The sequence below is a fragment of the Salvelinus alpinus genome, chromosome 27 (genome assembly GCF_045679555.1).
Source record: "Salvelinus alpinus chromosome 27, SLU_Salpinus.1, whole genome shotgun sequence".
Classification (NCBI taxonomy): Eukaryota; Metazoa; Chordata; class Actinopteri; order Salmoniformes; family Salmonidae; genus Salvelinus; species Salvelinus alpinus.
Genome location: NC_092112.1, coordinates 43,689,092 through 43,711,856, shown reverse-complemented (window position 1 = coordinate 43,711,856; position 22,765 = coordinate 43,689,092). Strand labels below are relative to the sequence as shown.

The following is a 22,765-nucleotide window of genomic DNA, read 5'->3' as shown; positions in this document are numbered from 1 at the left end:
CACTTTTTCTTCTACTGTGAGAAATACTCACAAATAATATCACGTTTCTTCAAGAAAAAATCTCAACCAATTCCCAACTTCTGTGCATTTACTAATGACATGAGCAGGGAATTATTCTGGGTGAGGGAGAAACCACTAATATTACTTCCAGATATATAGGAGACACACATACACTCAGCAAAAAAAGAAATGTCCTCCCACTGTCAACTGCGTTAATTTTCAGCATACTTAACATGTGTAAATATGTGTATGAACATAACAAGATTAAACAACTGAGATATAAACTGAACAAGTTCAGCAGACATGTGACTAACAGAAATAGAATAATGTGTCCCTGAACAGAGGGGGAGGGTCAAAATCAAAAGTAACAGTCAGTATCTGTTGTGGCCACCAGCTGCATTAAGTACTGCAGTGTATCTCCTCCTCATGGACTGCACCAGATTTGCCAGTTCTTGCTGTGAGATGTTACCCCACTCTTCCACCAAGGCACCTGCAAGTTCCCAGACATTTCTGGGGGAATGGCCCTAGCCCTCACCCTCCGAACCAACAGATCCCAGACGTGCTCAATGGGATTGAGATCTGGGCTCTTCGCTGGCCATGGCAGAACACTGACATTCCGGTCTTGCAGCAAATCACGCACAGAACGAGCAGTATGGCTGGTGGCATTGTCATGCTGGAGGGTCATGTCAGGATGAGCCTGCAGGAACGGTACCACATGAGGGAGGAGGATGTCTTCCCAGAAACGCACAGCGTTCAGATTGCCTGCAATGACAACAAGCTCAGTCCAATGATGCTGTGACACACCGCCCCAGACCATGACGGACCCTCCACCTCCAAATCGATCCCGCTCCAGAGTACAGGCCTCGGTGTAACGCTCATTCCTTCGACGATGAACGCAAATCCGACCATCACCCCTGGTGAGACAAAACCATGACTCGTCAGTGAAGAGCACTTTTTACCAATCCTGTCTGGTCCAGCGACGGTGGGTTTGTGCCCATAGGCGATGTTGTTACCGGTGATGTAAGGCAGGTCCTCACCAGACAACAGGCCTACAAGCCCTCAGACCAGACTCTCTCAGCCTATTGCGGACTGTCTGAGCACTGATGGAGGGATTGTGAGTTCCTGGTGTAACTCGGGCAGTTGTTGTTGCCATCCTGTGCTTGTGATGTTCGGATGTACCGATCCTGTGCAGGTGTTGTTACACGTGATCTACCACTGCGAGGACGATCAGCTGTCCGTCCTGTCTCACTGTAGCGCTGTCTTAGGCGTCTCACAGTATGGACATTGCAATTTATTGCCCTGGCCACATCTGCAGTCCTCATGCCTCCTTGCAGCATGCCTAAGGCACGTTCACGCAGATGAGCAGGGACCCTGGGCATCTTTCTTTTGGTGTTTTCCAGAGTCAGTAGAAAGGCCTCTTTAGTGTCCTAAGTTTTCATAGCTGTGACCTTAATTGCCTACCGTATGTAAGCTGTTAGTGTCTTAACGACCGTTCCACAGGTGCATGTTTATTAATTGTTTATGGTTCATTGAACAAGCATGGGAAACAGTGTTTAAACCCTTTACAATGAAGGTGTGTGAAGTTATTTGCATTTTTAAGAATTATCTTTGAAAGACAGGGTCCTGAAAAAGGGATGTTTCTTTTTTTGCTGAGTTTATATACAGGGGTCATTGTCCATTTGGAAGACCCATTTGCGACCAAGCATTAACTTTGACTGATGTTTGAGATGTTGCTTCAATATAGCCACAATTTTCTTCACTCATGATGCCATCTATTTTGTGAAGTGCACCAGTCCCTCCTGCAGCAAAGCACCCCCACAACATGATGCTGCCACCCCTGTTCTCCACGGTTGGGATGGTGTTCTTCGGCTTGCAAGCATCCCCCTTTTTTCTCCAAACATAACGATGGTCATTATGGCCAAACAGTTCTATTTTTGTTTCATCAGACCAGTGGACATTTCTCCAAAAAGTACCATCTTTGTCACCATGTGCAGTTGCTAACCGTAGTCTGATTTTTTTATGGCGGTTTTGGAGCAGTGGCTTCTTCCTTGCTGAGCGGCCTTTCAGGTTATGTCGACATAGGCCTCGTTTTCAGGTGTTAAAAGTTAGTTTTGCAGTCGCAAAAACCATAAAGCGCTATGATGAAACTGTCTCTCATGAGGACCGCCACAGGAAAGGAAGACCCAGAGTTTCCTCTTCTGCAGAGCCTCAATTAACTGCACCTCAGATTGCAGCCTGTTCAGAGGAGACTGCGTGAATCAGGCCTTCATGGTCGAAATGCTGCATAGAAACCACTACTAAAAGTACACCAATAAGATAAAGAGACTTGCTTGGGCCAAGAAACACGAGCAATGGACATTAGACCAGTGGACATCTGTCCTTTGAGATTTTTAGTTCCGACTGCTGTGTCTTTGTGAGACGCAGAGTAGGTAAACGGATGATCTCCGCATGTGTGGGTCCCACCGTGAAGCATAGAAGGAGGTGTGATGGTGTGGGGGTGCTCTGCTGGTGAAACTGTCTGCGATTTATTTCAAATTCAAGGAACACTTAACCAGCACGGCACTGTGCAGCGATACGCCATCCCATCTGGTTTGCACTTAGTGGGATTATCATTTGTTTTTCAAAAGGACAATGACCCAACACACCTACAGGCTGTGTAAGCGCAATTTGACCAAGAAGGAGAGTGAGGGAGTGCTGCATCAGATGACCTGGCCTCACAAATCACCCGACCTCAACCCAATTGAGATGGTTTAGGATGAGTTGTAAAAGCATTCCAGGTGAAGCTGGTTGAGAGTATGCCAAGAGTGTGCAAAGCTGTCATCAGGGCAAAGGGTGGCTACTTTGAAGAATCTAAAATATATTTTGATTTGTTAAACACTTTTTTGGTTACTACATGATTCCATGTGTTATTTCATAGTTTTGATGTCTTCACTATTATTCTACAATGTGGAAAAGAGTAAAAATGAATAGGTGTGTCCAAACTTTTGACTGTATACTGTGTGTGTGTATATATATATATATATATATATATATATATATATATATATATATATCCAAATGCCATTGCCCGAGGGCCATCCCATGACCATTAATTCCCTGAGGCATTTATATTGTATATACAGTGCCTTCGGGAAAGTATTCAGGCCCCTTGACTTTTCACATTTTGTTACGTTACAACCTTATTCTAAAATGGATTAAATACATAAAAGTCCTTAGCAATCTACACACAATACTCCATAATGACAAAGTGAAAACAGAAATATCTTATTTACATAAGTATTCAGACCCTTTGTTATGAGACTCAAAATTGAGCTCAGGTGCATCCTGTTTCCATGGATCATCCTTGAAATGTTTCTACAACTTGGAGTCCACCTGTGGGAAATTAAATTGATTGGACATGATTTGGAAAGGCACACACCTGTCTATATAAGGTCCCACAGTTGACAGTGCATGTCAGAGCAAAAACCAAGCCAAGCGGTCGAAGGAATTATCCGTAGAGCTCCGAGACAGGATTGTGTTGAGGCACAGATCTGGGGAAGTGTACCAAAAAATGTCTGCAGCATTGAAGGTCCCCATGAACACAGTGGCCTCAATCATTCTTAAATGGAAGAAGTTTGGAACCACCTAAACTCTTCCTAGAGCTGGCCGTCCGGCCAAACTAAGCAATCGAGGGAGAAGGACCTTGGTCAGGGAGGTGACCAAGAACCCGATGGTCGCTCTGATAGAGCTCTAGCGTTCCTCTGTGGAGATAGAAGAACCTTCCAGAAGGACAACCATCTCTGCAGCACTTCACCAATCAGGCCTTTATGGTAGAGTGACCAGACGGAAGCCACTTCTCAGTTAAAATGCACATGACAGCCTGCTTGGAGTTTGCCAAAAGGCACCCCAAGGACTCTGACAATGAGAAACAAGATTCCCTTGTCTGATGAAACCAAGATTGAACTCTTTGGCCCGAATGCCAAGCGTCATGTCTGGAGGAAACCTGGCACCATCCCTACGGTGAAGCATGGCGGTGGCAGCATCATGCTGTGGAGATGTTTTACAGCGGCAGGGACAGGGAGAATAGTCAGGATTGAGGCAAAGATGAACGGAGCAAAGTACAAAAGAGTTCCTTGATTAAAACCTGCTCCAGAGCACTGAGGACCTCAGACTGGTGTGAAGGTTCACCTTCCAACAGGACAACGACCATAAGCACACAGCCAAGACAACGCAGGAATGGCTTTTGGACAAGTCTCTGAATGTCCTTGAGTGGCCCAGCCAGAGCCAAGACTTGAACCCGATCAAACATCTCTGGAGAGACCTGAAAATAGCTGTGCAGCAACACACCCCATCCAACCCGACAGAGCTTGAGAGGATCTGCAGAGAAGAATGGGAGAAACTCCCCAAATGCAGGTGTGCCAAGCTTGTAGCGTCATACCCAAGAAGACTTAAGGCTGTAATCGCTGCCAAAGGTGCTTCAACAAAGTACTGAGTAAATGGTCTGAATACTGATGTAAATGTGATTTTTATATATTTAAAAAATATAAATGAGCAAAAGAAATCTAAAAACATGTTTTTGCTTTGTCATTATGGGGTATTGTGTGTAGATTGATGACGAATTTAGAATAAGGCTGTAACCTAACAAAATGTGGGAAAAGTAAAGGAGTCTGAATATTTTCTGAAGGCACTGTAACTTACAAGTAATACATAGTGTAACTATCATCATGTACATTTTGTTGTTTATTTATTAGCCATGTACTATTATTGTTATTACTACTGAAATTAACTGTATTTCATTACCCTCATTGCATTGTACTGTCATCAAGGCAAAGGGTGGCTACTTTGAAGAATCTAAAATCTATTTTGATTTGTTTCACACTTCTTTGGTTACTACATGATTCCATATGAGCTATTTCATATAGTTTTGATGTCTTCACTATTATTCTACAATGTAGAAAATAGCAAAAATAAAGAAAAACCCTGGAATGAGTAGGTGTGTCTAAACTTTTGACTGGTACTGTATGTTTCCCGTCCCAATAAAGCTTTGAATTGAATTGAAAGAGCAATAGCTCTTTACACTCCACAGCTAGATAAATTCACACATACAGGTGTCAAGTGGATTGAAGTTTCTCCGTTTCAGGTTTTCCCTGCCTTATATCACCCACCGCTATGATACTCATTCTCTCACTGAAACCACCTCCTGAAGTGTACTTTAGAAGATAAGAAAACACAACAGGCAATGTTGTAATGCAAACGTATAGAGTAATAATTCTGTATAGTGTTCGGGATGGAGTTAATGCTAAACCATGGTTGCATTTGTGCGTGCCTCAGTCGCTCCTTCACAGATATTAGGCTCAATGGCCCAGATGAGATGTCATGTTGTGACCCGTGTGGTGCAGCATGGGGGTCTTGGGGGGGGGGGGGGGGGGGGTCACGTGACCCCTGCTGTGTGTTCTATCCCCAGGGGTCTCCACTCTCCACCCGACCCCCTATTGGGCGCAATGTCTTAATCACTCGGCTGAGAGACAACGCTTCAATGTTAATGTCTGCGTGTTGCAGTCTGCATACAGTGTGTGAGTGCGAGCGCAGGCTTCAAATTAGTGGAAAGTATACGCTTTATTATGACAATGGATGTGCAGGCAGGGACAGAGGCAGTTTTACTACTAATGACCAAGGGCTGGTAGAAAACATGACCTTGCAGTTATATGCACATACCACTGCCTGGTTTCCATGTTAGAGGTCATATCATTACAATCATTAGATTTTCTGCTTAGCAGACACCTTTACAACAGACAACCCTCGTGATTTTCTGTCTATACAGCTAAGTACCGCACTAAGCTGAATCAAGCTAAATGCACTTCAAGGGTACAGCAGGCATTTTCAACTTCTTCAGCAGGTGAGGGGAGCCTACCCCAGTGGCCCTAACTAACCGGAGTATGCAGAAACCAGTGGCCCTAGCTAACCGGAGTACGCAGAAACCAGTGGCCCTAGCTAACCGGAGTATGCAGAAACCAGTGGCCCTAGCTAACCGGAGTACGCAGAAACCAGTGGCCCTAGCTAACCGGAGTATGCAGAAACCAGTGGCCCTAGCTAACCGGAGTATGCAGAAACCAGTGTCCCTAGCTAACCGGAGTATGCAGAAACCAGTGGCCCTAGCTAACCGGAGTATGCAGAAACCAGTGTCCCTAGCTAACCGGAGTATGCAGAAACCAGTGTCCCTAGCTAACCGGAGTATGCAGAAACCAGTGGCCCTAGCTAACCGGAGTATGCAGAAACCAGTGTCCCTAGCTAACCGGAGTATGCAGAAACCAGTGTCCCTAGCTAACCGGAGTATGCAGAAACCAGTGTCCCTAACTAACCGGAGTATGCAGAAACCAGTGGCCCTAGCTAACCGGAGTATGCAGAAACCAGTGTCCCTAGCTAACCGGAGTATGCAGAAACCAGTGGCCCTAGCTAACCGGAGTATGCAGAAACCAGTGTCCCTAGCTAACTGGAGTATGCAGAAACCAGTGTCCCTAGCTAACCGGAGTATGCAGAAACCAGTGGCCCTAGCTAACCGGAGTATGCAGAAACCAGTGTCCCTAGCTAACCGGAGTACGCAGAAACCAGTGTCCCTAGCTAACCGGAGTACGCAGAAACCAGTGTCCCTAGCTAACCGGAGTACGCAGAAACCAGTGTCCCTAACTAACCGGAGTACGCAGAAACCAGTGTCCCTAACTAACCGGAGTACGCAGAAACCAGTGTCCCTCACTAACCGGAGTATGCAGAAACCAGTGGCCCTCACTAACCGGAGTATGCAGAAACCAGTGGCCCTCACTAACCGGAGTATGCAGAAACCAGTGGCCCTCACTAACCGGAGTATGCAGAAACCAGTGGCCCTAACTAACCGGAGTATGCAGAAACCAGTGGCCCTCACTAACCGGAGTATGCAGAAACCAGTGTCCCTAACTAACCGGAGTATGCAGAAACCAGTGGCCCTCACTAACCGGAGTATGCAGAAACCAGTGGCCCTGACTAACCGGAGTATGCAGAAACCAGTGGCCCTAGCTAACCGGAGTATGCAGAAACCAGTGGCCCTAGCTAACCGGAGTATGCAGAAACCAGTGGCCCTAGCTAACCGGAGTATGCAGAAACCAGTGGCCCTAGCTAACCGGAGTATGCAGAAACCAGTGTCCCTAGCTAACCGGAGTATGCAGAAACCAGTGTCCCTAGCTAACCGGAGTATGCAGAAACCAGTGTCCCTAGCTAACCGGAGTATGCAGAAACAAGTTGCCCTCACTAACCGGAGTATGCAGAAACCAGTGTCCCTAACTAACCGGAGTACGCAGAAACCAGTGTCCCTCACTAACCGGAGTATGCAGAAACCAGTGTCCCTCACTAACCGGAGTATGCAGAAACCAGTGGCCCTCACTAACCGGAGTATGCAGAAACCAGTGGCCCTCACTAACCGGAGTATGCAGAAACCAGTGTCCCTAACTAACCGGAGTATGCAGAAACCAGTGGCCCTCACTAACCGGAGTATGCAGAAACCAGTGGCCCTCACTAACTGGAGTATGCAGAAACCAGTGGCCCTCACTAACCGGAGTATGCAGAAACCAGTGGCCCTGACTTGGTTTAGTTGAATTTAATATAGCTACCTCTAGGTGTTATTTTACTTTCCATCTCAAAAGACAAACATTACTGCATTTTATTTGGTTTCGTTTATCTTCAACACATTTACTTCTATTTGCAGTATTCAGACAAAATATATACTGAGATGTTGACAGTCAAAGGAGCATCGCAAAGTCAAACATTAACTGTATTTGGTTTCTGTTTGGTTTAATATATTTCTACTTGACAATGTTATATTTGGAGTCACCCATCTCGGCTCTACAGCTGCTATCTCTGTATTTTTGTTATTTTTTTACCCATTGACCGGGAATCAGGCAACCAGTTCTGCACCGGACAGGTTCAGACCCCCAGTGAGAAGGTTGTGGGGTTGGGAGATGGACCCCAGCACAAATAATGAGTAGTGTTAAAATCAGGGGTGTACTGATCCAAGCCAAGCACACAGCCTAGTGACACCTGTTAAAATAAGGGTTAAATAAAATTAAAATAATCACACACACCCTCCTCCCAAACCCCCTTCACCCCACCCCCCTATGTCCCTCGAGGGGCCAGCATGGATCAAAGCCGTGTGTGTCATTTTAATCAGGCAGCGCTGTGGGCAGCCCCATTAATTCAATTCCATTTCATCAGTGGTAAGTCGGGCCACCAGAGGGGACGACACATTCCTGGGGTCCTCCGGCCCAGCAGTAATCCTATCTCTTAATGACCCGAGACCGGACACTAAACCCATAATTGCTTGGTGCCTGGCTGCAGTTTTTTGCTTGCTCTCAGAATTCCAAGATCTTGGCAGGTAGGACTAGACAAAGACAGACCTAGGTCACCCTCCCCTCTCTCCCTCCCTCATTTGGAAGGAGAGGAGAAGTCAATCAAAATTAATGAAGCCGTGAATCAAGTAATTCAAGTAATTTGACCCCCCACTAATTAAACAAATCGCATAGTTGTGCACACACAATCACACACACTACACACCATACTACATGACCAAGGGGTGTAATTTAAGTCTAATTACCAAACTCAGAAATATTTAGAGCCTAACTTGTTACACTTTTTCTTGCTGTTCTAATACCAAGAGACATGAACTAAAGTCTGCTCAAATATTATACGCAGAAGACGCAGAGCTAGGTAGTTGTTTGTCATTTTGTTGTGCATCTGACCCTGAACGAATTACTTCAACCATATAAACCTCAACAGCTCACAAAAGGCTCATGAATATGTAACAATAATAGGATCAGTTTTTCCAACAACACTTAAAACAATCTTTAAATGTCAAAAGAGAGCTATACTATGAAATTACCATCAGTCATTGAGACAGTTTCAGAGAAATCAACATTAATATTTCAATGTTTGCTTGAAAATGGTGTGCTCGACTGCATCAGATTACCTAGTCATTTGGTGTGTGTGTATATATATATATATATATAAAAAACACCAATCGTGTGTGTGTGTGTATACACACACATGATTGGTGTTTTTTCTCCAGGCATGATGAATTGTTTATTGGTAGATGAGATAATGAGCGTTTGTTATCTTACCGTACCTTAGGTCTCTGGTGGATGGCGATTCTCATCACAGACAAATGAGATCTGAGTATTGCCGTCTACACCTGCAGAAACAATAACACCACAGCATATTGGTGAGAAAAGGGAAAAACACTCATACTGATAATTAGCATCAGTCTCATCATCTATCCAAAATAGGTTTACTTCAAATCAGACATCAGTTCACTCACACACACACACACCAAATTGGACTGCATGGAAAATTCAAAAACATGCTTGTGAGAATCTTTCAGTGCAGACAAATTACATCCCAAACGGTGTGTGATACACTACACTACAGCTAAACCTGACATATCTGATAAAGCATATTTCTCTCCCTCTCTTTCTGTGTGTGCATGCGCTGTGTGGGCGTGTGTGTGTACACATTTGCGCGTGCAGGAGTGTGAATGTGTGTGGGCATGTGTGTGTCTGTGCATACACGTTTAGAGGTCAATGTTAGACCAGACAGAGAGAGGTAAAGGTCAGGTTGGAAGCATGGCTGGAATTGAACATGATCCCAGGGAGTAGTCGGAGCAAACGATACAGGTCAGAGGTGCTACACCATCCAACACCTACAACAATATTACATTTACAACTGAATGACCAGTCTTTTATGTTGCGTTTAGAACTAAATGACCAGTATTTTATATTGCGTTTAGAACTAAATGACCAGTATTTTATGTTGCGTTTAGAACTGAACGCTTGTCTTTAAAATCAGCTGATAACAAAGCCAGCATTCTGTATGGGTGATGGCACCTCAAAGGTCTCTATTGTGGAACGAACGTAAACAACGCTTTGTTGTTTCATAAACAAGGCCGTTTCTGACTGGTCCACGGTGACAGTGTTTGGAAGTCACCACAACGTGATCTATGAGCTTATGATCTCATGTCATGATGTCATCCATCCCAGAGAGACCGGGAGATGGTAACCAGAGGATGGTAATGGTTGGAAACCAGGGTTTTTCCCTCTAGGTCTCAATAATTATTGCATACACTCGAACTCAAAAACCTAAATATAAAACAGCATCACAGAAAGATTTGCTATTTGTAATACTTTAACCTAAAGCATGTTTCGTTTTGCATAATATTTACCTTCAATAATGCCAACAGATATATGGAAACATCCAGACAATCCCACTACCTAAATGGAAATTTGCCTAAATACAAGGACATCATTGCACTCGTTGATTGTCTTGTCATGTCTCCATCTGCCGTTCAAAGCCGTGTTTGAGAGGTTAGTCATGTTACAACCAAACTAAAAAAGGCTCCGATGTTGGACATCTGGCAAGTAAACGATAAGAAATTACCCACAGCTCAGAGAAACGATCCAATTCTTCTCTAACGGGCCTTTAATTCAGGCAACTATCAGAACATGTATACATGTTTCTTTTCCCCTCAAAGCCCTGGCTGGATGAATTCCATTATGATGAATGTGCAAGTTTTGAAACACCTCTCAAAATGCTGCTCATTTTACCTTAGTGAATAGTAAAAACAGTGGCTCGCTAGCGTGAATAGTGGCTCGCTAGCGTGAATAGTGGCTCGCTAGTGTGAATAGACTCGTGTTATTAATAGTTTGGGGGTGTTGTCTGCAGTTGCAGACATATTATACAGCGCCTTCGGAAAGTATTCAGACCCCTTAACTTTTCCCACATTTTGTTATGTTACAGCCTTATTCTAAAATTGATTAAATAAATAAAACATCCTCAGCCATATACACATAATACCCCATAATGACAAAGGGAGCTCAGGTGCATCCTGTTGTTTCCATTGATCATCCTTGAGATGTTTCTACAACGTGACTGGAGTCCACCTGTGGTAAAGTCAATTGATTGGACATGATTTGGAAAGGCACACACGTCTATATAAGGTCCCACAGTTGAGGTCAAAGGAATTGTCCGTAGAGCTCTGAGGGGAAGGGTACCAAAACATTTCTGCAGCATTGAAGGTCCCCAAGAACACAGTGGCATCCATCATTCTTAAATGGAAGAAGTTTGGAAACACCAAGACTATTCCTAGAGCTGGCCGTCCGGCCTAACTGAGCAATCGGGGGAGAAGAACCTTGATCAGGGAGGTGATGGTCACTGACAGAGCTCCAGAGTTCCTCTGTGGGGATGGGAGAACCTTCCAGAAGGATAACCATCTCTGCTGCACTATACCAGTCAGGCCTTTATGGTAGAGTGGCCCAGACGGAAGCCACTCCTCAGTAAAATTTGTAAGTCGCTCTGGATAAGAGCGTCTGCTAAATGACTTAAATGTAAATGTAAATGTAAAAAGGCACATGAGAGCCTGCTTGGAGTTTGCCAAAAGGCACCTAAAGACTCTCAGACCACGAGAAGCAAGATTCACTGGTCTAATGAAACCAAGATTGAACTTTTTAGCCTGAATGCCAAGAGTCACGTCTGGAGGAAACCTGGCACCATCCCTACGGTGAAGCATGGTGGTGGCAGAATCATGCTGTGGGGATGTTTTTCAGTGGCATTGACTGGGAGACTAGTCAGGATCGAGGGAAAGATGAACGGAGCAAAGTACCGAGACAGATCCTTGAATGAAAACCTGTTCCAGAACTCTCAATACCTCAGTCTGGGGCAACGATTCACCTTCCAACAGGACAACGACCCTAAGCACACAGCCAAGACAACACAGGAGTGGCTTCAGGACACGTCTCCGAATGTCCTTGAGTGGCCCAGCCAGAGCCCGGACATACAGTGGGGCAAAAAAGTATTTAGTCAGCCACCAATTGTGCAAGTTCTCCCACTCAAAAAGATGAGAGAGGCCTGTAATTTTCATCATAGGTACACTTCAACTATGACAGACAAAATGAGGAAAAAAAATCCAGAAAATCCCATTGTAGGATTTTTAATGAATTTATTTGCAAATTATGGTGGAAAATAAGTATTTGGTCACCTACAAACAAGCAAGATTTCTGGCTCTCACAGACCTGTAACTTCTTCTTTAAGAGGCTCCTCTGTCCTCCACTCGTTACCTGTATTAATGGCACCTGTTTGAACTTGTTATCAGTATAAAAGACACCTGTCCACAACCTCAAACAGTCACACTCCAAACTCCACTATGGCCAAGACCAAAGAGCTGTCAAAGGACACCAGAAACAAAATTGTAGACCTGCACCAGGCTGGGAAGACTGAATCTGCAATAGGTAAGCAGCTTGGTTTGAAGAAATCAACTGTGGGAGCAATTATTAGGAAATGGAAGACATACAAGACCACTGATAATCTCCCTCGATCTGGGGCTCCACGCAAGATCTTACCCCGTGGGGTCAAAATGATCACAAGAACGGTGAGCAAAAATCCCAGAACCACACGGGGGGACCTAGTGAATGACCTGCAGAGAGCTGGGACCAAAGTAACAAAGCCTACCATCAGTAACACACTATGCCGCCAGGGACTCAAATCCTGCAGTGCTAGACGTGTCCCCCTGCTTAAGCCAGTACATGTCCAGGCCCGTCTGAAGTTTGCTAGAGAGCATTTGGATGATCCAGAAGAAGATTGGGAGAATGTCATATGGTCAGATGAAACCAAAATAGAACATTTTGGTAAAAACTCAACTCGTCGTGTTTGGAGGACAAAGAATGCTGAGTTGCATCCAAAGAACACCATACCTACTGTGAAGCATGGGGGTGGAAACATCATGCTTTGGGGCTGTTTTTCTGCAAAGGGACCAGGACGACTGATCCGTGTAAAGGACAGAATGAAAGGGGCCATGTATCGTGAGATTTTGAGTGAAAACCTCCTTCCATCAGCAAGGGCATTGAAGATGAAACGTGGCTGGGTCTTTCAGCATGACAATGATCCCAAACACACCGCCCGGGCAACGAAGGAGTGGCTTCGTAAGAAGCATTTCAAGGTCCTGGAGTGGCCTAGCCAGTCTCCAGATCTCATCCCCATAGAAAATCTTTGGAGGGAGTTGAAAGTCCGTGTTGCCCAGCAACAGCCCCAAAACATCACTGCTCTAGAGGAGATCTGCATGGAGGAATGGGCCAAAATACCAGCAACAGTGTGTGAAAACCTTGTGAAGACTTACAGAAAACGTTTGACCTCTGTCATTGCCAACAAAGGGTATATAACAAAATATTGAGATAAACTTTTGTTATTGACCAAATACTTATTTTCCACCATAATTTGCAAATAAATTCATTAAAAATCCTACAATGGGATTTTCTGGAATTTTTTTTCTCATTTTGTCTGTCATAGTTGAAGTGTACCTATGATGAAAATTACAGGCCTCAATCATCTTTTTAAGTGGGAGAACTTGCACAATTGGTGGCTGACTAAATACTTTTTTGCCCCACTGTAAACCTGATCGAACTTCGCTGGAGAGACCTGAAAATAGCTGTGCAGCAACGCTCCCCATCCAACCTGACAGAGTTTGAGAGGATCTGCAGAGAAGAATGGGAGAAACTCCACAAATACAGGTGTGCCAAGCTTGTAGCGTCATACCCAAGAAGACTCGAGGCTGTAATCACTGCCAAAGGTGCTTCAACAAAATACTAGGTAAAAGGTCTGAATACTTATGTAATATTTCAGTTTTTATAAATTAGCAAACATTTCTAAAAACCTGTGTTTTGCTTTGTCATTATGTGCTATTGTGTGTAGATTGATGAGGGGGGGAAAATTGTACTTTCCAAAGGCACTGTATATTGCATTCTGTCTTTCGAACAGTATAAGTGAAATATTGATGGTTAATTTATGACATTAACTGTTTATTAATTAGGCTTATCGTAGCTAATCACTTGAAATACTAGCACTAGTTTAATTTATCCGAATTATAATATATATATTTTTTTTATTTCACCAGGTAGGCCAGTTGAGAACAAGTTCTCATTTACAACTGCGACCTGGCCAAGATAAAGCAAAGCAGTGCGACACAAACGACAGAGTTACACATGGAATAAACAAACATAGTCAATAATACAGTAGAAAAAGTCTATATACAGTGTGTGCAAATGAGGTAAGATAAGGGAGGTAAGGCAATAAATAGGCCATAGTGGTGAAAAATTACAATTTAGCAAATATATTTATCATATCAGTTATTAAACACATTATCATCGTGCATCAAAAGTAGAACATTCTGTATAACTATATCCTGAATGTCATTCTTCTAAATTAATCAAGTCTCTATTTTTGTAAACGGCATGTTATAGAAGTGTCCAGACACGCTTTCATTGCAATTTCCCTTGGTTGAGAAACTTACCCCACCAGCAATTGACAAGAACTATGCAGATGCAAAGTTGGGTAACAGAATTACGGTAAAATCTCCCTCAGTTCTTTGTGCGACTACGCGTTCAAAAAAAACATTGAAATATCTCCCCCGAATTAAGATTCAAGGATGTCTGCAGAAAGAATGAGGTGTCAGCTATGACATGTAGGGCTGTGACATTAATTGAATAACTGTGTACCTGACGGTTATGGACGTAGTCTCTCGTGAAAATAAAAAATAACCATCAAAACCATTTAAATAGGCCTTTGGTATGGCATCTGCTTGGCATCCGACTGCATGGCACCACAGAGGGTAATGTGTAAGGCCCAGTACATCGCGGAGGCCGAGCTCCCTGCATTCCAGGAACTACATATCAGGCGGTGTCAGAGGAAGGCCCTAAAAATTGTCAAAAGACTCCAGCTACCCAAGTCATAGACTGTTCTCTCTGCTACCGTATGGCAAGCGGTGCCGGTGCGCCGAGTCAGGGACCAAAAGGCTCCTGAACAGCTTCCATAAACCCATAAGACATCTGAATAGTTAATCCATTGGCTACCCGGACTATTTGCATTGACTCACATTTTCTACATATACGTAATAATATTATTACCTCAACTACCTCGTACCCCTGCACATTGACTCGGTATCGGTACTCCTTGTTATTGTATTATTTTTCTATTTTTTTTCTTATTTGCTAATTATTGTTATTTTCTTACTTTTTAACTCTGCATTGTTGGGAAAGGGCTCATAAGTAAGCATGTAACAGTAGTCTACCCCCTTTCTATTTTGCACAAATGTATTTGTTGTCACTTCTGTGAACTTTCATTATCCTCCCTCCTTATGAGGGAGAAAAATGTGAAAATATCTTAAAGATGTGTGGGTTTTTGGTAATGGAATTACAAGGCAATGTTTATTAAAGGTAAATCATTTCTCTAAAACTAAATATGTAAGTTGGCAGGCGTCTTTACTTCAACATTATTTGTATTTTGATTTCTCTCTATCAACGTTTAAGACTTTCTGGTAGATGTTGTCCAAGACCCATTTTCCATCTGTTTGACCAGAAATCAAAGCCTTTGCTTATTCCAAATGTTTAGGATAGAAATGGTCAAATAAAAATATATATTTATTTTTTGACATACTACTATGAACTCCCATCTGATACTTATGGGTCCTTTTACATGGAATTGCCCACTTACATACAGCTTCCTCTCGCTCCGAGCAGTCATTAGCATTTCCTTAATGGATAAGACACACTGTGTGAAAAGTCACCCATGGATGACATTAATAAAGTCAAAAACATACTCACAGATTGTGAGTGAACATTACAGATACATATCAACTAGGATAGACTGGCTATAATTGACACATGGATATGATTTAGGCCTAAATTTAACTTAGATAAAGACAAGTATGCTCTATATTCTGTGAGTTAACAAATGCTAAAACACTACCCATGATGTATTGCTCTATGAAATAAATTAGTAAAAAGTTATCGTCCTCACAACTTTATTTTGCACAATATATATTTTCGATGTCATTCAAACAGCACAGCACCAAACTTGCCATGTAACCAATTATTGTGAAGCTGTCAACAGGAACTCAAGCAATAAATCGTGTGTAATTATCAATTGATTAAAATAGCTATCTGACTGAGAAACAGACTTGCAGGCATAATACATCCATTTTAATGGCATTTCTTAATCAGAATGCTTCACAATCACCAGAGACCAATTAGAGTATGAGAGATGGAGACTCACCATTAATAATCTAACCTGGCCAGCACCACTGACTCCATTTGAGACAAGCTGCTAGGGTTGATTTAAGTGTTTCAACTGTTAATAACCTACAAAAAAAGGTCCTAGGCCTACTCACTCAAATTCAAAACAGGGAACTTGAAAATGTTGAGCTGACAAATGCAAATAAATTGTAATTGATCTTGATTCTTACCCAGAAGGCTATAGCATTGCACACCAAAGGGCCATAGGCAGCAGAGAAACGACAAGAGATAGCTTTGTCTATGCTCAGAATACTTCTATTAAAACCAGGGTCAGTTCTATGATTGCGGTATTTCTGTTTTCCTTTGAAGAACTTGACTAGGGGTTACACATACATGGCATTGTATATACGGCGCACCACAAACGTAGCAGTCGCCCTAGCCTTAACAGGGTACCATAGAGGTGACTATTTCCGAGATATGATTTTCCGGTGTTCATTTCTTTGGCTTCAGATGCAAGCAACAATTACCCGCCTTTCAAGTCTGAACATCATGCTACACAGTGGCCTGTGAAGGGTGGTGAAGTAACTACTGCTCCACTTGAATAGTAGAGTGTGTGTGGGGGGGTTAGGGTTTGCATTGGAACACCTATAATAAAGCATTGCATGCATGTATCATGGTATTTGCGGGTCTGACAAAAAGAAAAAGCCTCTAAAATCCTTTTATGCAATTCTACATGACTGGAGACATTCAAATAATATTTTCTAATACCACACAAATGACAGGCTACTGACACCTACATATCCTACTGAGATCAATAAAAACAAACGTGTCCTAAACGCAACCAATAGCATAGGCCAATGAAAAGAGAGGAGCCACAGATTGTAAAATATGGCGAAAATTATAACCAGAAAACTTAGTGGCATGGACTCATACAAACAGTTTTTCCGGCGATTGTATTTTGAAATATTACGAAAGGCCTTATAGCTGTTCTCAGCTGTTTTGAAGTCAAAACTGTACCAACGGTTTGGTATTTGTCGCACGTGCTGCCCAATTGCGGGCTTCCGGACTGTAGGCCTAAAGGCGCTCGTCATATGATAAAACACAATCCATATCTATTTTGTGGCTACATTATGCTCTCTGGTGTAGTATTTATGATTTCATCTATTTCTTTACAGATAGTAATCATATACATTTGGAAAATGTATTTAAAATATATCTGCAGCACCTATTCCCGTTTTCTTCCATGTGCTGTGCTCTCCCCAAGGCCAAATAATCAACACTTCTAATTATTAAATCAATGGATTGTGGCCAGTAACCAAGGAATATGCGGTTAAGGCCTACTGTTACAATTATATTTAAAATAATCAAATCAGCAAGTACAATTACAAGTGAATAATTTCAGTAAGTCAATGAACAAGTATGTTTCAATATCTAAATCACGTATTTTTCCTGTTTTAGCTATATTGTTATAAAAACGATGTAGACCTAGTGGCCTTTTTACCCATTATAGCACAGAAACTGTGTCTATGTTCATAAGGCTAATAAGAAAATATGTCAAGGTCTGAACAGCATATGGGAAAGGTGTTAAAATGTGTATTTGCATCAGTAGCCTAAGTGGCTGAAACGCATCAGAAAAGTATTCGAAAGTTCAGCAAAACATTGGGGAAGCTCATCAGGTAAAGACGATCTGCATTGCTTTCAATTGGGGTTTGTCACAGTCCCTTCTAACGTCTCCTACGCGGTTGGTGAGCATCAGACATTCACGAGTCTTACCTTTCAGGAATGGGGTCATAATAGCATTTGTAGGAAGAAAACAGAAATCGCTTTGTCGCAACCGCTACTATGGCGGACATCCATGGCGCTATGAACTAAACGGCGCATTTAGTTGCCCAATTTTTTTATATTTTTTTAAACCATCGCAGCAGCACAAAATATTCGGGGCCTAAGTCCCGAAAGCCACGTCCGTGTGTTTGTTTGCGTTCGAGCATGAGTGCGTGTGTTAGGTCCTTCAGAAGTATTTCACCCGCCCCCCAACTTTTTCCAAATTGTGTTGTGTTACAGCCTGAATATAAAATGGATTACATTGAGATGTTGTGTCACTGGCCTACACACAATACTCTATAATGTCAAAGTTTAATTATGTTTTTAGACATTTTACAAATTAATAAAAAATGAAAAGCTGAAAAGTCAATAAGTATTCAACCCCTTTTTTATGGCAAGCGTAAATAAGTTAGAGTAAGAATTTGCTTAATAAGTCACATAATTAGTTGCATGGACTCCCTCTGTGTCCAATAGTGTTTATCATGATTTTGGAATGACTACCTCATCTCTGTACCCAACACATACAATAATCTGTAATCAGTCAAGCAGTGAATTTCAAACACAGATTGAACCAAAGACCAGGGAGGTTTTCCAATGCTTCGCAAAGGGTCCCTTTGAGCATTGTGAAGTTATTAGTTACACATAAGATGGTGTATCAATACACCAGTCACTACAAATATACATGTGTCTTTCCTAAGGAAACCGCTCGGAAAGTTTTTTTTACAATAAAAATAAACTGAATAGAGCTAATCCAGGTGTGCAAAGCCCTTTAAGAGACTTCCCCAGAAAGACACACAGTTGTAAATACTGCGAAAGGGGATTCTAACATGTATCGACTCGAGGGTGTAAATATTTACGTAAATTAGATATTTCTGTATTTTATTTAAAAAAATATTTGCTAAAATTTCTAAAAACATTTTTACACTTTGTGATTATGGGGTATTGTGTGTAGATAGGTGTGATCCCAAATTTTTTTTAAGCCATTTTGAATTCAGGCTGTAACAATTTTGGGGGGAAAAAGTCAAGAGGTATGAATACTTTCTGAAGGCATGTTTGGAAACTGCAATTTTATGTCACCAATATAAAAATAAACATCCCACAGCGACTAATATAAAATACATTTGTTCCATTTTCACATTCATAATTGTGCATACTTCCAGCTACATGTTTTAAACGAATGTGGCAACACACTATGAACAGTGCAGCAGAGAAAATTGTATCAATGACACACAGCTACTATGGACTCACCTGAGAAGCAATGCACGCATTTCAGTAAAAACTACACTGGCGTCGTGTGGGCAAGCGGTTTGCCAATGTCAACGTTGCTAACAAAGTGCCTGATGGTGGCGGTGGGGTTATGGTATCGATGGCAATTTGAAAGCACAGAAATACCGTGACGAGATCATGAAACCCATTGTGAGGCCAATTTTTTTAAGGCATCTGTGACCAACATGCATATCTGTATTCCCAGTTATGAAATCCATAGATGAGGGCCTGATGAATTTATTTAAATTGACTGATTTCCCCATATGAACTGCAACTCAGTAAAATCTTTGAAATTGTTGCATGTTATATATATATATATATGTTATAGTTTTGTTCAGTAGAAATACTTTTTTCTAACATTGTCCATCTGTATACACTGCCAGATTAATGAACATGGTCATTGTTCACTAAATAGTGGATGTTGCCTACGCAGCATTAGTAGCATACAACAAGGTGCACCTAAATCACAAAATGAAAAACGCATACATCATAACAGTTGGTTACAGCCAATTGATATACCGTTTTAATCCATTGCTAAAGTACATAGTCTACAATACAAACATGATGCAAATACATAGTATTAGATATTCAGATCACCACCCATGGATCCATGATTTATGTATCCTCTTTTAACTCAAGAGCCACCTTTCAAATCCTACGCATGGGTATGGAAATGAGGTATTGATGCAAGTCAATTTTATGTATACTTCCATTAGCTGTAAACTAGTTACGAATTCATTTACCATTTATAGAGTTTTTAGTTCAATGGAAGACTGTCATTTCCACATAAAAAGCACCATGAGCACTAACGTGAAATTTGTAGGACCACATCACATTTGGTGGCAAATGGAAGTCTATATTTTTTTTTAAAGTTAAGGCTTATACAGTATAGATGTTTCAAACATTTTCCATCAACAAAAATTAGGAATAAGCAAAGGCTTTGTCCTCTGGTCAAACACATGGAAAAGGGGGTCTTAGAAAACATCTAGCAGAAAAAGTATTTTAAAAGTATTGGAACTACTTCAAAAACAACAATGTTGAAGTAAAGACCCCTGCTAACTAATAGCAACATTTACAGTGCATTCGGATATGCAGACCCCTTCACTTTTTCCACATTTTGTTACGTTACAGCCTTATTCTAAAATGTATTAAATTGTTTATTTTCCTCATCAATCTACACACAATACCCCATAATGACAAAGCAAAAACAGGTTTAGACATTTTTGCAAATGTATATATAAAAAAAACATTTATATAAGTATTCAGACCCATTACTCAGTACATTATTGAAGCACCTTTGGCAGCGATTACAGCCTTGAGTCTTCTTGGGTATTACGCTACAAGCTTGGCACGCCTGTATTTGGGGAGTTTCTCCCATTCTTCTCTGCAGATCCTCTCAAGCTCTGTCAGGTTGCACAGCTATTTTCAAGTCTCTCCAGAGATGTTTGCACCAGTCTGAGGTCCTGAGAGCTCTGGAGCAGGTTTTCCTCAAGGACCTCTCTGTACTTTGCTCCATTCATCTTTCCCTCGATCCTGACTAGTCTCCCAGTCCCTTCCGCAGAAAAACATCCCTACAGGATGATGCTGCCGCCACCATGCTTCACCGTAGAGATGGTGCCAGGTTTCCTCCAGATGTGACGCTTGGCATTCAGGCCAAGAAGTTCAATCTTGGTTTTATCAGACCAGAGAATCTTGTTTCTCATGGTCTGAGAGTCCTTGAGGTGCCCTTTGGAAACTCCAAGCGGGCTGTCATGTGCCTTTTACTGAGGAGTGGCTTCTGTCTGGCCACTCTACCATAAATGCCTGATTGCTGGAGTGCTGCAGAGATGGTTGTTCTTCTGGAAGGTTTTTCCATCTCCACAGAGAAAATCTGGAGCTCTGTCAGTGACCATCGGGTTCTTGGTCACCTCCCTGACCAAGGTCCTTCTCCCCCGATTGCTCAGTTTTTCAGAGCTGCCAGCTCTAGGAAGAGTCTTGGTGGTTCCAAACTTCTTTCAATAAAGAATAATGGAGGCCACCGTGTTCTTGGGGACCTTCAATGCTGCAGAAATGTTTTGGTACCCTTCCCCAGATCTGTGCCTCGGCACAATCCTGTCTTGGAGCTCAACAGACAATTCCTTTGACCTCATGGCTTGGTTTTTGCTCTGACATGCACTGTCAAATGTGGGACCTTATGTAGACAGGTGTGTGCCTTTCCAAATCATGTCCAATCAATTGAATTGACCACAGGTGGACTCCAATCAAGTTGTAGAAACATCTCAAGGATGATCAATGGAAACAGGATGCACCTGAGCTCAATTTTAAGTTTCATAGCAAAGTGTCTAAATACTTATGTAAATAAGGTATCTTTATTTTTTATAAATTTGCAAGCATTTCTAAAAACCTGTTTTTGCTTTGTTATTATGGGGTGTTGTGTGTAGATTGATGAGGATTTTTCTTATTTAATCCATTTTCGAATAAGGCTGTAACGTAACAAAATGTGAAAAAGGTGAAGGGGTCTGAATACTTTACGAATGCACTGTATATTCAATTTTGCAGAAAGGATTTGCCTTCTGTAAGTTTAAAGAATATTGCCTACTGTCTTGTCATTCTGTTACCAAAAACCTGCATTTCTTTAAGATATTTTGAAAAATGTCTCACTTAATTTCACAGACGTAACAAGTAAAACACATACCTACCAAGTGTTTTTACTGATAACAATTTGGTTTACAATGACGGCCTACGGGGTGCAGTGTGTTAACTGCCTTGTTCAGGGGCAGAACGACAGATTTTTACCTTGTCAGCTCGGGGATTCAATCCAGCAACCTTTCGGGTACTGGCCCAACGCTCTAACCACTAGGCTACCTGCCGCTGGTCAAAGCAAGAGTGTGAAAACCCTCCTGTCCCTCTTCTTTCTCTACAGTTAATGTCACCTCTCCCAGCTCTTACTGACACCTATCCATGAGCCCCCTCATACCATTTACATTGAACGTCGATCCAGAGCAACCCAAACATGCTCAAATGGGTGTCATGTCCGGTGACTATGCAGGCCATGGAAGAACTGGGAGGCCATGGGGCCGTGCATTATCATGCTGAAACATGAGGTGATGGCGGAGGATGAATGGCACGACAATTGGCCTCAGGATCGTCACGGTATCTCTGTGCATTCAAATTGCCATCAATAAAATGCAATTGTATTTGTTGTCCGTAGCTTATGCCTGCCTGCCCATACCATAACCCCACCATGGGGCACTCTGTTCACAACGTTGACGTTAGCAAACCACTCGCACACATGACACCATGCACGCTGTCTGCCATCTGCCCGGCACAGTTGAAACCGGGATTAATCTGTGAAGAACACACTGCTCCAACGTGCTAGTGGCCATCGAAGGTAAGCATTTGCTCCCAGAAGTCGTTTACGACGCCGAACTGCAGTCAGGTTAAGACCCTGGTGAGGACGACGAGCACACAGATGAGCTTCCCTGAGACGGTTTCTGATAGTTTGTGCAGAAATTCTTCGGTTGCGCAAACCCACAGTTTCATCAGCTCTCCTGTTGGCTGGTCTCAGATGATCCCACAGGTGAAGAAGCCTGATGTGGAGGTCCTGGGCTGGCGTGGTTAGACGTGGTCTGCGGTTGTGAGGCCAT

The 22,765-nt window shown here is 42.4% G+C and overlaps 1 protein-coding gene across 2 annotated transcripts in view; it reads right to left on the bottom strand.

Moving 5' to 3' along the window:
- The window catches only part of LOC139556636 (kelch-like protein 29), a 325,217-nt gene that overhangs the window by 292,011 nt on the left and 10,441 nt on the right, over positions 1–22,765 (bottom strand). Inside the window, exon 2 of one of the 2 annotated variants that reach the window (XM_071370836.1) lies at positions 9,120–9,190. The gene's annotated coding sequence lies outside the window, so the exon portion shown is untranslated. The remainder of the gene's footprint in view (positions 1–9,119; positions 9,191–22,765) is intronic. The other variant, XM_071370835.1, reaches the window with a different exon arrangement.